Source organism: Chlorocebus sabaeus, chromosome 7, assembly GCF_047675955.1.
Source record: "Chlorocebus sabaeus isolate Y175 chromosome 7, mChlSab1.0.hap1, whole genome shotgun sequence".
Taxonomy (NCBI): Eukaryota; Metazoa; Chordata; class Mammalia; order Primates; family Cercopithecidae; genus Chlorocebus; species Chlorocebus sabaeus.
In genome coordinates, this window is record NC_132910.1 from 27,053,730 (window position 1) to 27,068,397 (window position 14,668).

The 14,668-nt window shown below is 44.8% G+C and overlaps 1 protein-coding gene across 1 annotated transcript in view; it reads right to left on the reverse strand.

Moving 5' to 3' along the window:
• Positions 1 to 14,668, reverse strand: part of G3BP2 (G3BP stress granule assembly factor 2) — a 91,843-nt gene that overhangs the window by 76,375 nt on the left and 800 nt on the right. The window lies entirely within an intron of this gene.

Consider the following 14,668-nt stretch of genomic DNA (forward strand, 5'->3'; position numbering starts at 1 on the left):
TACCTTAGGGGCAGGGAAAAAGCTGACAGTATATACAGACAGCTGATATGCTTTTGCTACGGCGCACATACATGGGGCCATTTACAGGGAGCGAGGGTTACTAACGGCTGAAGGAAAAGAGATAAAAAAAAAAGCAAGAGATCCTAGCCCTGTTAACAGCGCTATGGAAGCCAGAAAAGTTAGCCATTGTGCACTGCCCAGGGCATCAGAAACCAACCACTCCAACTGCTCAAAGCAACTTTCTGGCAGACCAAACTGCAAGAAATGTGGCAAAGGCTCCCAGCCAACTCCTTGCACTCCAGCTCCCTGACCCGGGCCCCTGGGACTTGCCATATTTCCCTGATTATTCAGAACAAGATCTCCAGTGGATTGACAAACTTCCCCTGAAACAGATCCAGAAGGGGTGGTGGACTGATACTAATGACCAAACCACCCTACCAGAAAAATTAGGACAACAAGTATTAGAACACATCCACCGAACCACCCACCTGGGTGCTCAGCGGATGATAGACCTGATCAGATGCTCTAAGCTCAAATTCAGACATACAGCCGAGAAGGCCAGCAGCATCGTGGCAAGTTGCAGTCTGCCAGCTTAACAACGCCTACCCCCAGTCCCAGACTGCAGCGGGAACAAGGCTCGGGGGAACCAGGCCCGGTATCTACTGGGAAGTAGATTTTACTGAAATAAAGCCAGGAAAGTATGGGTATCGGTACTTACTTGTCTTTGTAGATACTTTTTCAGGGTGGACTGAAGCATTCCCAACCAAAAGAGAAACTGCTCAGGTCGTAGCAAAGAAAATTCTGGAAGATATCCTTCCCAGGTATGGCTTCCCCATCCAGATAGGGTCAGATAATGGGCCCGCCTTCGTCGCTAAGGTAAGTCAGGATTTGGCTTCCATCCTTGGGGCAAATTGGAAACTACATTGCGCTTACAGGCCCCAGAGTTCAGGACAGGTAGAGAGGATGAATCGGACCTTAAAAGAGACCTTAACTAAACTGACTATGGAGACTGGCGCTAATTGGGTGGTCCTTCTCCCCTATGCTCTGTTCCGGGCCCGTAATACCCCTTACAGACTGGGCCTTACCCCTTACGAAATCATGTATGGCAGACCTCCACCCCTGGTTCCCAGCTTAAAAGATGATCTGCTTAAGTCTGAAACAGAAAATGTCTCTGAATTCTTATTTTCCCTACAAGCCTTGCAGAAAAATCATCCAGAAATCTGGCCCAAGCTGAAGGAACTATATGAGACCGGTCCCCCACCGACACCCCATCCATACCAGCCGGGAGACTGGGTCCTAGTTAAGCGACACCGACAAGAGACCCTAGAACCCAGGTGGAAGGGACCACTCCAGGTACTCCTGACCACACCCACCGCCCTAAAGGTAGAAGGCATCGCGTCGTGGATCCACTACACCCACGTCAAGCCAGTGGACCCAACCTCCGACCTTCTGGGACCAATCACGGCAGTGGCTGAAGCACCGGCCACGTGGACTGTGGACAGAGCTAAGAACAACCCCTTAAAACTCACCCTGCGCCGGCAGCATAGCTCACTGCAAACATGCAGTTAGGTAGTCTAGCCCTAACGTTAGCCGCCCTAGTGGCCGCTGGGGAAAACACCAAACCAGCATCTAATCCCTTTGTCTGGAGATTCTGGCTTTATGAAAACCGAACCCACCCTGGACAACCTCATAAGCCCGGGAAATTATTGGCCAGTGCTGATTGCCCCTCCTCAGGGTGCAATAGCCCAATCTTACTAAATTTTACTGGCTTTCAAATAGCCAAACCAGTGACACCAATAATATGTTTTGAGTTTGATCAGACTGAATACAATTGTAAACACTATTGGTGGCACCAAAATACCAGCTGTCCTTATAACTATTGTAACATCCATAGGTCCCGTTATTGGGGAGAGGAAGAACAGTTAGACCCTAAGTGGCCCTTCCATCGTAGACGGGATGGAGACTTTTCATATACATGGATAGTTAGAGACCACTGGAACTCCCGCTGGACCACGCCTCAACATGGGGCTGTATACTACTCCCCCTCCTCCACATGGCCTAGCAGTCACCTCTATCTGTGGCGAGGCCTAGTGCAAGTACTGCCCCTGGTCCACGGGAATATCCAACGACAGGAAAACAGACTAACACAAGACTTACGTCCTTTCTCCTGGTTAAAATTATTACAAGAAGGACTAGAGCTTGCTAACCTTACGGGACTTCACAGCCTGTCTGGCTGCTTTCTGTGTGCCACCCTAGGGCGTCCACCGCTAACCACTGTCCCTCTGCCATGGGGATCCTCTACCTCTGCCCAAGCTAACAACCTCCGAAACCTCTCATATGCCCCTATCCTAAACGTGCCCCTATACCTAAACCCCAGTCAGGAGAAGTTTCCCTACTGCTTCTCAGGAACCAATTCCAGCCTCTGCAGCATCACCACAGTGCCCCCTAATATCACCCTAAGGGCTCCGCCAGGCATATTCTTCTGGTGTAATGGGACATTATCTAAGGACCTATCTAGTCCCTCTGTTACCAACCTACTGTGTCTTCCTGTCATATTAGTTCCCCGGTTGACTCTACTAACTGCTGGTGAGTTCCTAGGGTACACTGGTAACTGGACTAGTACTGCTATTCATCCAGTCCCTAGACCAAGACCTGCACGAGCCATATTTCTCCCCCTCATTGCAGGAATCTCCCTCACCGTATCCCTCATCGCGGCCGGGATGGCGGGGGGAGCCCTAGGTCACACCCTCATAGAAAGCAACAAGTTGTACCAACAATTTGCCGTTGCTATGGAGGAGTCAGCTGAGTCCCTTGCATCCCTTCAGCGGCAGCTCATGTCCCTAGCTCAGGTAACCTTGCAGAACCGGACGGCCCTAGACCTACTCACTGCTGAAAAAGGTGGTACATGTATGTTTCTAAAAGAAGACTGTTGTTTCTACATAAATGAATCAGGGCTTGTAGAAGACCGGGTCCAACAGTTACGCAAGTTAAGCACTGAAGTAAAAACACGGCAGTTTGCTTCAGCTGCAGACCAATGGTGGAATTCCTCTATGTTTTCTCTGTTAGCCCCCTTCCTTGGACCCCTGCTAAGTCTACTATTTCTGCTAACCGTAGGACCTTGTGTTGTTAACAGAATTTTGCAGTTTGTCAGAGAAAGGTTTGACACTGTTCAGCTCATGGTCCTCAGAGCCCAATACCAACCTGTAAACGGTGTAACAGAGTCAGACTTATAAGACCCAAGATTGGCTCTAGAGTTACCTGAAAAGAAGGGGGGAATGAAAGGAATGAGGCACATCCCCCATATATCTCCCAACTTCCTGAGCCCAGCACAAACACATTCCTCCATATTTCTTTCAAACTTCAGAAAAACATCACCTGGGAGATCTCCGATAAGGAATGCTAAATGTATAATGTTAACCAATTGTAATGCTGTAACCAAGAGAATTACCTTGTTCCCTGTAACTTTACATATCCTGTTTACATCGGGCTATAAAAAGCAAGCACTCGCATTGTTCGAGGCCCTCTTGTATGCTGTGGAATGGAGGGACCAAGTTCGAACTTGTAGTAAAGATCCTTGCCGCTTGGCTTTGACTCTGGACTCTGGTGGTCTTCTTTGGGGAACAAACGGTCTGGGTATAACATTAAAAAGTGGCAAGGTCTGTCTAGGTTTGCAAAGAAAACATGCTTTTCTGGTCTGTATCATGCTGAAGTCTAGGCTTCTCTCTCTGTGAAACAGGAATAAGAATTTCTAGCAGTACAGAATGAAAAACACACAGGAGAGTGCCTATGGCAGGGCCTGGCACAGAGGACAGAGGCTCAAATGTTTGCCGAATCAATAATTCAAGAAACCAAGCACATCTGTTTTCAGTATTCTGGTATACTGAGCTATTTTAAGTACTGGAAAAAAAAAATGTATTTATGTGGGTGCAATACTCTAGCTGCTGCAGATATTAGTCAGCAATTTCATTCAGTTTCTTGGATCTCTCTCACACTCAATCCTCTTCCTCTTCTTTGCCTACTGCCACCTTCACAGAAATCCTTCTACCCTCTCTTTGTCCATCAGCTCCTGCAAACTCATGTCCCCACCAAAAGGGCAGAGTATGGATCCCATGTGAAAAGCTCTCTGAACAAAGTGGCTTATTCAGCTGGGGCAGGCAAGTGTTAGATCACAAGAAGGACCATCCTTCCTAGGTTGCCAGAAAAAAATCAAAACTGTTGCTTTGCACCAGGGAGGCCTAGCCTCTGACCAGAGCTAAGCAGCTATCCAGAGGCTGAGGCTCAAAAAGCTTCATGCAACAGAATTAAAGATGCAGGAAAGACATTGAATGCTAATCAACCTATCAGACATACCCAAGGGCTTTTCTGAAGCTGATAGCAATCACTAATATATGTTAAAATGAAAAGTGTTAAATACTCCTTTCACTGATTTGTTTTAAATGGGACAAATTATAAACTTTTTAAAAAACAAAGATCCTGGTATTTATTACACCATAAATACCAAAATACCAGTATAGTCATTTTTCTCTGACCCAGATACTAGAACCAGACCTAGATAGCAGCACCCTCACAGGAAGGAGACTGGCGGGTGCAAAAACCTATACAGACCTTGGATTCTGAGCTATTTAGGAGTCAATAATACTCACATACTTGGGAAAGAGGGAGCACATCTAGGACTAGGGTCTAGGTCACTTTGGGTCACAGACTTTGTGCCTCTGTCCTGAAAAGGCCATGAGTGTGGGTACTGGAGGTGGGGAGAGGGCAGTGGCAAGGGCAAGTTGGAGCTTTTCTAGTTCTTTTTTTTCCCCCAGAGACACAGTCTTGCTCTGTCACTCAGGCTGGAGTGCAGTGGTACAATCTCAGCTCACTGCAACCTCCGCCTCATAGGTTCAAGAGATTCTTGTGCCTCGGCCTCCTAAGTAGGTGGGATTACAAGCACATGACATGATGCCCAGTCGGCTAATTTTTTGTATTTTTAGTAGTAGAGATGGGGTTTCACCATGCTGGCCAGGCTAGTCTCAAACTCTTGAGCTCAGGTGATCTGTCCGCCTCAGCCTCCCAAAGGGCTGGAATTACAGGCATGAGCCACCACACCCGGCCCTGTTCTAGTTCTTGTTTTTGTTTTTTGTTGTTATTGTTGTTTGTTGTTGTTGTTGCTCTTTTTGGAGACGGAGTTTTGCTCTTGTTGCCCAGGCTGGAGTGCAGTGGCATGATCTCCACTCACCGCAACCTCTGCCTCCCGGATTCAAGCGATTCTCCTGCCTCGGCCTCCTGAGAAGCTGGGATTACAGTCATGCACCATCATGCCTGGCTAATTTTGTATTTCTAGTCGATACGGGGTTTCTCCACGTTGGTCAGGCTGCTGTCTAACTCCCGACCTCAGGTGATCCACCTGCCTCGGCCTCCCAAAGTGCTGGGATTACAGGCGTGAGCCACCACGCCCAGCCTCTTCTAGTTCTTTATACTACCCACAACTAGTATGGTGTTTGTGCAATCCTGTAAGGAAGCATCAGGGAACAGAGGCCAAAGACAAGACTTCTCTCCTTCACCTCTTTGTAGTTACAATTTTCTCATCTTCTATCCCTCTGCCCATGGATTCCTAAGCTACTGGCAGAAAATTATGTCCATACCCAACTCCCTCTCCTTTTCCCAAACCACCTGCCTATGCCAGTTCTGGATCCTCCACATAACATCTGCAGGTTACTGAGCCCATCCGGATTATCTGCCTAGTGTATTTGTCAATCACAGGCCATTGGCATCTTATAGTCAACTTCATTGAAAAACTGGAATTACGGCCGGGCATGGTGACTCATGCCCGTAATCCCAGCACTTTGGGAGGCTGAGGCGGGTGGGTCTTCAGGAGTTTGAGACCAGCCTGGGCAACATGGTGAAACCCCATCTCTATAATAAAATAAAATAAAAATTAGCTGGGTGTGGTAGTGCACACCTGTAGTCCCAGCTACGCAGGAGAATGAGATGGGAGGATTGCTTGAGCCTGGGAGAAGGGGGTTGCAGAGGGGGGACCTTGGAAGTGTGTGCTGACTTTGGAAAGTTTTGGCCAGGTCAGCTACCATCTGCTGGCCTGGAGACCCAGTCTACCTTGACAGACTGTACTCTGATCTCAAGAGACAACTCTGCCACTCCCTCCCACCACAAATACTTGCTTGGGGCATAGCCTCAGGCAAATGACAGAGATCAGCTGCAACTGCTCTAAAATCATAGGTTGCTGGGAAGTTGGCAATGACTCCATTAAAAATCATCTTAAGCTTACATGGAATCTTGGCATCAGCCAATGTGAACTTCAAAGGCTTTGGTCTAGCTATCGAATGGGACAGTAAAAACTGCAACCCTACCCTGGCTATTCAGGACATACTTGTTTAGCTGGCTTGAGGTGTTGGGGGAGACACAATGGTATTGGGAGGTAACAGTCAAATTCTCCACAAGAAACAGTGCTAGGGCCTGGATCTGATAAACTTGTCCCTCGATAAACAGTTTTATAAAAAGTCCTTTGGCCAGGCGTGGTGGCTCACGTCTGTAATCCCAGCACTTTGGGAGGCCGAAGCGGGTGGGTCACAAGGTAAGGAGATGAGACCATCCTGGCCAACATGGTGAAACCCTGTCTCTAATAAAAATACAAAAATTAGCTGGGTGTGGTGGAACATGCCTATAATCCCAGCTACTTGGGAGGCTGAGGCAGGAGAATAGCTTGAACCTGGGAGGCAGAGATTGCAGGGAGCTGAGATTGCGCCACTGCACTGCAGCCTGGAGAGAGTGAGACTCTGTCTCAAAAAAAAAAAAAAAAAAAATACAGGCCGGGCACAGTGGCTCATGCCTGTAATCCCAGCACTTTGGGAGGCCGAGGCAGGTAGATCATTGAGGTCAGGAGATTGAGTTCATCCTGGCTAACACGATGAAACCCCGTCTCTACTAAAAAAATACAAAAAATTAGCCGGGCGTGGTGGCGGGCATCTGTAGTCCCAGCTACTTGGGAGGCTGAGGCAGGAGAATGGCGTGGACTCGGGAGGTGGAACTTACAGTTAGCCGAGATCATGCCACTACACTCCAGTCTGGGCGACAGAGCGAGACTCAGTCTCAAAAAAAAAAAAAAAAAAAAAAAACAAATACAACAAAATTAAAATTAAAAAGTTCTTTGGAAATGAAAATGGGATTTCCGAATTTCAGTGTTTCTTCTTTTTTTTTTTTTAGGTGTTTCATAAGTAATTCTGCTTATTGTCTTTTCTTAAAAATGAAAACACACCTGGTTTATACTTTCTTTAAAAAAAAAAGGGGTATAGATTTGTTTGCTAATTTAAGTACAATGCAATGTCAAATTACTTGTATTAAATAATATAACATGATCTTTTGAATCTTTGCAGAGAGGCAGAATTTATGCTAGCATACACTAGTGATAATGCTGGAAAAATAATTTCAAAAAAATCTGGCAAGCAGTTTAAGTACATTAGGGGATACAGTGAGCATGTATTGTTTTTCTTATCCTGATGAACATTCTCCTGGCATACTATTCCAGATTTCCTAGGAGAAACGTGAATGTCCCTGTTCCCCAGCTCTTATGCCATATGCTTTAAGATGAGATGAAGACTTCTACTCCTTGCTTTAGAGGTGGGAATGTGACTCAAGGCCAATCAGAACATCTCAAACCTTAAACTACAGGAATTGGCTCACATTAGGCATGTGACCCAATCAGGTTCAATGAATCACAAAGAGACTTTTGCTGGGACTCTTAGGAGAGAGGTTGGGAGTATTCTCTGATGAACTTGGGCCTAGGATACTAGGACTATAGGTCCTGGCAGCCATCTTGCCCCTCATGGAGCCAGAGAAAAAAAACCAAAAACAATAAGGAGAGCAGAGTCCAGAAATAGTGGAAACCCAGATCACGGGGAAATTGGCTTGATACCCCAGATTAAGCCTCATACGAAGTAAAAGACTTTTCAGTAACATGAGCTAGTAGGGTTGGAGTTGAAGACTTACAGGGTAGTATCTTTATATGTTCAGTTGTTAAGCAATTGATAATACCAAAGACGATCAGGGTCTCTACTATAATCATTATTGAGTACTTACTATGTTTCAAGTACTAAGTAATATAAATGTTACAGATATTATCTTTTTAAAATTTATTTATTTATTTATTTATTTTGAGACGGAGTCTCACTCTGTTGCCCAGGCTGGAGTGCAGTGGCCGGATCTCAGCTCACTGCAAGCTCTGCCTCCCAGGTGCATGCCATTCTCCCACCTCAGCCTCCCGAGTAGCTGGGACTACAGGGGCCCACCACCACGCCCGGCTAGTTTTTTGTATTTTTTTAGTAGAGACGGGGTTTCACCATGTTAGCCAGGATGGTCTCGATCTCCTGACCTTGTGATCTGCCTGTCTCGGCCTCCCAAAGTGCTGGGATTATAGGCTTGAGCCACCACGCCCGGCAAATGTTACAGATATTATCTAATAAAATCCCAAAAACAACCACAGGAGGCTACAATTACCATTCCTTTAAAAAATAGTAGAGCAGGAACTCTGAGCTCTATAGCATGTGAGACACCTCAACCATTCTAAGTCCTTACCTTAGTCTCATTTCTTTTTTTTTTTTTTTTTTGAGACGGAGTTTTGCTCTTGTTTCCTGGGCTGGAGAGCAATGGCACGATCTCGGCTCATTACAACCTCCACCTCCTGGGTTCAAGCGGTTCTCCTGCCTCAGCCTCCGTAATAACTGGGATTACAGGCGTGCGCCACCACGCCTGGCTAATTTTGTATTTTTAGTAGAGACGGGGTTTCTCCATGTTGGTCAGGCTGGTGTCGAACTCCCGACCTCAGGTGATCCACCAGCCTCGGCCTCCCAAAGTGCTGTGATTACAGGGGTGAGTCACCGTGCCTGGCCTGGTCTCAATTCTCATCTCCTGAGAGAGGCAGCTACCGTGCCTGGCCTGGTCTCATTTCTCATCTCCTGAGAGAGGTAGCTGTCCAACATTCTAGCCTCTGAATCTTTTTGTTCAAATGAAATAGGAATTATAAACAAATAAAACCAACCAATCAAATGGAGCCGGATGGGGGCCCAGAACCTTCTTTTTTTTGAGAAAGGGTCTCACTCTGTTACCTGGGCTGGAATGCAGTGGCACAATGTTGATTCACTGCAACTTCAAGCGATTCTCATGCCTCAGCCTCCTGTACATAGCTGGAATGATAGGCCACCACGCCCAGCTACCGGAACCTTCTTTCTTCGACTCTCCTCTCCCAAGGATTTCCTAAGACTTTTAAAAATATTTGAGGGCTGGGCGCAGTAGCTCACGTACTTTGGGAGGCTGAGGCAGGCGGATCACGAGGTCAGGAGATCGAGGCCATCCTAACTAACACGGTGAAAACCCATCGCTACTAAAAATACAAAAAATTAGCCAGGCATGGTGGCACGTGCCTCTACTCCCAGCTACTTGGGAGGCTGAGGCAGGAGAATCGCTTGAACCTGGGAGGTGGAGGTTGCAGTAAGCCAATATTGTGCCACTGTACTCCAGCCTGGGTGACAGAGAAAGGCGCCATCTCAAAATAAATAAATAAATAAATAAATAAATAAATAACAAAATAAAAATATTTTGAAGCCTGGGGCAATTGGCTCACACCTGCAATCCCAGTATTTTGGGAGGTTGAGGCGGGAGAATACCTTAAGGCCGGGAGTTTGACACCAGTCTGGGCAATGTAGGAAGACTTCATCTCTACAAAAAAAAAAAAAAAAAAAAAATAGCCAGGCATGATGGTGTGCACCTGTAGTCCTAGCTACTCAAGAGGCTGAGGCAGGAAGAGCTCTTGAGCCCAGGAATTCCAGGATGCGGTGAGCCATGATTGCACCATTGCACTCCAGCCCGGGTGATACAGTGAGAGCCTGTCTCCAAAAAAAAAAAAAAAAATTGAAAAACACTTCATGAGACACAATACGAAAGGACAAGGAAGCCCTCTATATATTGATATGGACCAAGACACATTAAATCGGAAAAAGCCTGGTGTGGAACAACATATACAATGTGATGTCTTTATGTGTGTTATTAAAAAAATGAGGAGGCTACAGATATATTTGTATATCAGTAAGGATTTGAAGAATTGTTAACATTGATTGCCTGGATGTCCAAGGAGTGGCAAGGAGACTTTTACTATATACCCCTTTGTACTTTTTATTTTAACGATATGAATGTATTACCTGTCTAAGAGAAAAGAAAGCCACTCTATTAGGGTAGTGCATCTGAAAGCAAGATGGGTTGACCATGGGGATACTGAGACGGTTCTTTCATGGGCTGAGATCTGATTCTAAAAATATAAGTCCTTTCTTTCACAAAGATTTATCTTTACATATGATAAAAGGTAATTACTAAGCTAGTCATTAAAGGATGCCAAAACAGACATAAACTAAAACTAGCATGTTAATGGGATCTGAGGACCCTAATTCAGACACTACTGAGGAAATCTGAGTACTATGCAATGTTTAGCAATAATGCAGAATTTCTACCTCTAGGCATACAAGCCAATAGCAGGAAGTTCCTCAATTAGGGAATTCATCCATTAAAGAGTTACCAACTTCCTAATATGCGCCAGATGCTGTGCTAAGCACTAGGGATAAAGCAATTTACAAAAGAACTAAAATCTTTGCCCTGATGGGGGTAGTCTTCTGGTGGGTGGAAACAGACAATAAACAAGATAAATATGTAAAATATATACTGTATTTCAATAATCCTACAATGCACATTCTCCCCCCATTTTCTGAAGCCTGAAATTCAGGTTTTGGCAAGTTTTTTTTTTCTTTCTCTAAGGTACACTTAATAGCATAGTAGATCTCATGAAATATGGGAACATAGTGTATATGGGAGAATAATGTATCAGACTCATTAAGGGCTACAAGGAAAATAAGCAGAGCAGAGAAAAAAGGAGTATGAGGAGGTTGCAACTTAGGGTGTCAGGAAAGATCTATGTAACATTTGAGCAGACTTAAAGAAGGTGAAGAGTGATCCTTACCTTTATGTGGATGGAGAAGCAAGCATCCCAAATACAGGAAAGAACAATTGCAAAGGGCATAAAAAGGGGAGAAAGTCTCACACCAAGGAAGCCAGGCGATGTGGCTGGAGTGGAGTGAGTGGGATGGAATGAAGCAAAGGAGATGAGATAAGGGAGCTAAGGGGCCAGGTTATGTATGGACTTGCAGGCCACATTTCTACTTAGTGCATAATCATTGTCTTGTGTCTAGAAAGTTAGGATAATGTATTACATAAGAGCGCAAGCTTTGGAGCCAGATTGCCAATTTATGCCCCAGCCGTGCCACTTCCTAGCTTATATGATATTGGTCAAGTTACTCTCTTGACCTGTTTCCCCATCTGCAAGATAAGGCTAATAACCTACCTACCTTATAGGATTGTTGTGAGAATTAAGCAAACTATTTTATATAAAGAACCTTGAACAAAACCTGGCAAATGAAAGCACTATGTGTCTGATACGGTTACTGATTAGTCACGGATTTTCAGTGCTGCTTCCTATAAATTGAAATCATCGATTAATTTTGCTATACATTGTTTGGCTAATTAATATAATGCCTAATTGTATCACCAATGTTTGTGGACACTGATTTTCCAGCAACCAGTCTTTTTTTTTTTTTTTTTTTTGAGACGGGCTCTGTCTCCCAGGCTGGAGTGCAGTGGCGCGATCTCGGCTCACTGCAAGCTCCGCCTCCTGGGTTCACTCCATTCTCCTGCCTCAGCCTCCAGAGTAGCTGGGACCACAGGTGCCCGCCACCATACCCAGCTAATTTTTTGTATTTTTTTAGTAGAGATGGGGTTTTACCGTGTTAGCCAGGATGGTCTCGATTTCCTGACCTCGTGATCCACCCGCCTTGGCCTCCCAAAGTGCTGGGATTACAGGCGTGGGTGTGAGCCACCATGCCTGGCCTTTTTTTTCTTTTTTTTTTTTTTTTTGAGATGGAGTTTCACTCTTGTTGCTCAGGCTGGAGTGCAATGGCGCAATCTCTGCTCACTGCAAACCTCCACCTCCTGGGTTCAAGCAATTCTCCTGCCTCAGCCTCCCCAGTAGCTGGGATTACAGGCAAGCACCACCATGCCCAACTAATTTTGTATTTTTAGTAGACACGGGGTTTCTCCATGTTGGTCAGGCTGGTCTGGAACTCCCAACCTCAGATGATCCTCCCGCCTCAGCCTCCCAAAGTGCTGGGATTACAGGTGTGAGCCACCTCGCCCAGCCTCAACTAGTCTTTTTTTTGGGACAGGGTCTCACTCAATCGTCACAGCTGGAGTGCAGTGGCACAATCATGACTCACTGCAGCCTCGATCTCCCAGGCTCAAGTGATCGTCCTACACCCTCCCGAGTAAATGGGACTACTGGCTGGGAATACAGGCGCGTGCCACCATGCTCAGCTAATATTTTATTTTTTGTAGAGACGGGGTTTTGCCACATTGCCCAGGCTGGTGTCGAACTCCTGAGTTTAAGTGATCCTCCCACCTTGGCCTCCCAAAGTGCTGGGATTACAGGTGTGAGTCATGTCTTTAAAAACCTATATACGATACTGAAGGGGCTTATAACCTAGCAAAATAATAAATAAATAAAAACCTATCTATGATAGATTTCAAATACAAATGATCATTTATATTTATCCTCCCAAGCAGGCATAGACAACATTCTACTCACTACCACCCCAACTAAAAAACAATCTTATGCAATTATATTTCGCTGTTTTTGCTGAGTTTTCCACTAGAAAGTAAGAAAGGATAGAAATAGTGGGCCACTGAAAAAAGCGATTTGAAAAACTGAATCTCAAACCAACGAATTTTGTTTGTTGATCTATTGTCAGGTTTGGTTTAGAAAAAGAAGAATCATTCTTACTTTTGATTATGTGTATTTTAATGATTCATGGGACTCTCATCCTGAATGCTTAGATTTATGAAAGCCAGACGTATAACAGTGCAAGTCAGGCTGTCACAATTTGTTCATGTTTTCTCTTCCTTTATTAACTCAGGTAGTTCCTGAGCATCTACCATATTAAAGGAATTATACTAGATGATTAAAGGGTGCAAACAGGAATATAACACAGTCCCTGACTTTTCTCACTCTACAAAATCAGTAGAAGTGGATTAATATGTAACTATTCCTCTGATATAAGGAGTCCATCTCATGGTTGTTCTCTAGTGACAATGCCTCAGGGATCCCACCTTCATCACCTTTGCACCCAACTGTCCATCACTCCTGTGCAGGGGATGCTGCTAGGGAAGAAAACAGGTCAAATGCAGGGAAAACTCATAGTAAGCTGTTACTACTATATTCACTGAAGTATAGTAACCTACTTTACTCACTAAAGTACAGTAACCTACTGTACCCACCAAAGTTTAAAACACAACAGGACATTTGACAAGGCTGGTGCCTTTAAACAACTTTGCTAAAATGTCAAGGCACTCTTTTCAATTATTAAATAAGAGGAGTAATAGACATTTGTGGCCCACTCCATCTATGAGCCCCATTCCTGATGATGGGGTACAGTGAGGTTCAGGGAGAGGGTGAAGCGAGGTTCAGGGAGGGGTGAAGCTTAGGGGCTTAAGTGAAGCTCTTTGCATGCATTTCTTAGTAATAAAAATGCTGAGTAATTTACTACTTTTTTTAGACTGCAACAAAATGCTCCCATGGAAAATGTCTACGGTAAAATGTCAGGTGTGTAGTTTTAAAGCAGAGGACAATGCTTAGTGCACAGTATTTTTGGCAGTATGACCCCACCATTCTCCAAGTTGCCCAGGCTTAAAACCCTGGCCCTAGGAAACACATTGCCTATGATGTGTTCCCTACAGTTTCACTTTACAGATTAAAAAAAAGGGAACCTCCTCCTTAGTGTAATATTCATATATTCTTTCAATGATTTATTCATTTATCCATCAATATCACCTTTTATGAGACAGTGGTAAGCAACAGAGATATAAAATGAATAAAATAGTCCTGCCCTTAACAGTTTGGTTTAGCAAGCATTTATTGAATGTACACCATATACAGTATTAATAACTGCAAAGTGCTAACATATAGATATGTACCTAGATTTTAGGGAAAGCTTTCAAGAATGATGCCAGAGTTGAGTCTTAAGGAATAGCAGGAGTTTGCTTGATGAAGAGAAGGGAGGGGAAGGGCATATCCAGGTCTAAGAAAAATGCCCAGAGTATGTGGGGGAGGCAGGAGCTGAAAAAGTAGGCAGGAACCAGATCATAACAGGCCTGTATGACAAACTAAGGAGTCTGGACTTTATTCTGGAAAGAATGGGGAACTAGAGGATTTTAAGAGGACTGACATGAACAGATGTTTTGTTGTTGTTAGTCTCACCCAAGGATGGACTGGAGATTGGACTGGAAGGAAGCCAGAGCTGAATGCAGACAAACTAGTTAGGAGGCTGTTGCTGTAATCTCAATGAGAAATGATGAGAAGAACGTAATCTATGTCACACGCATCGAGGATGGAGAGCAGAGGACCTATTTGAGAAATATTCTATAAACAGAAATGATAGGACATGACTATTGATTGGACACGTGTGGGTGGAAAGCCAGAGTCTAAGATTCTTCCCAGCTTCCTGTCTAGCTTAGGCAATTATTTGGACAGTGGTACTACTGAGCACGGCACGCACACAGTAGAAGCAGCGTATTGACTTTT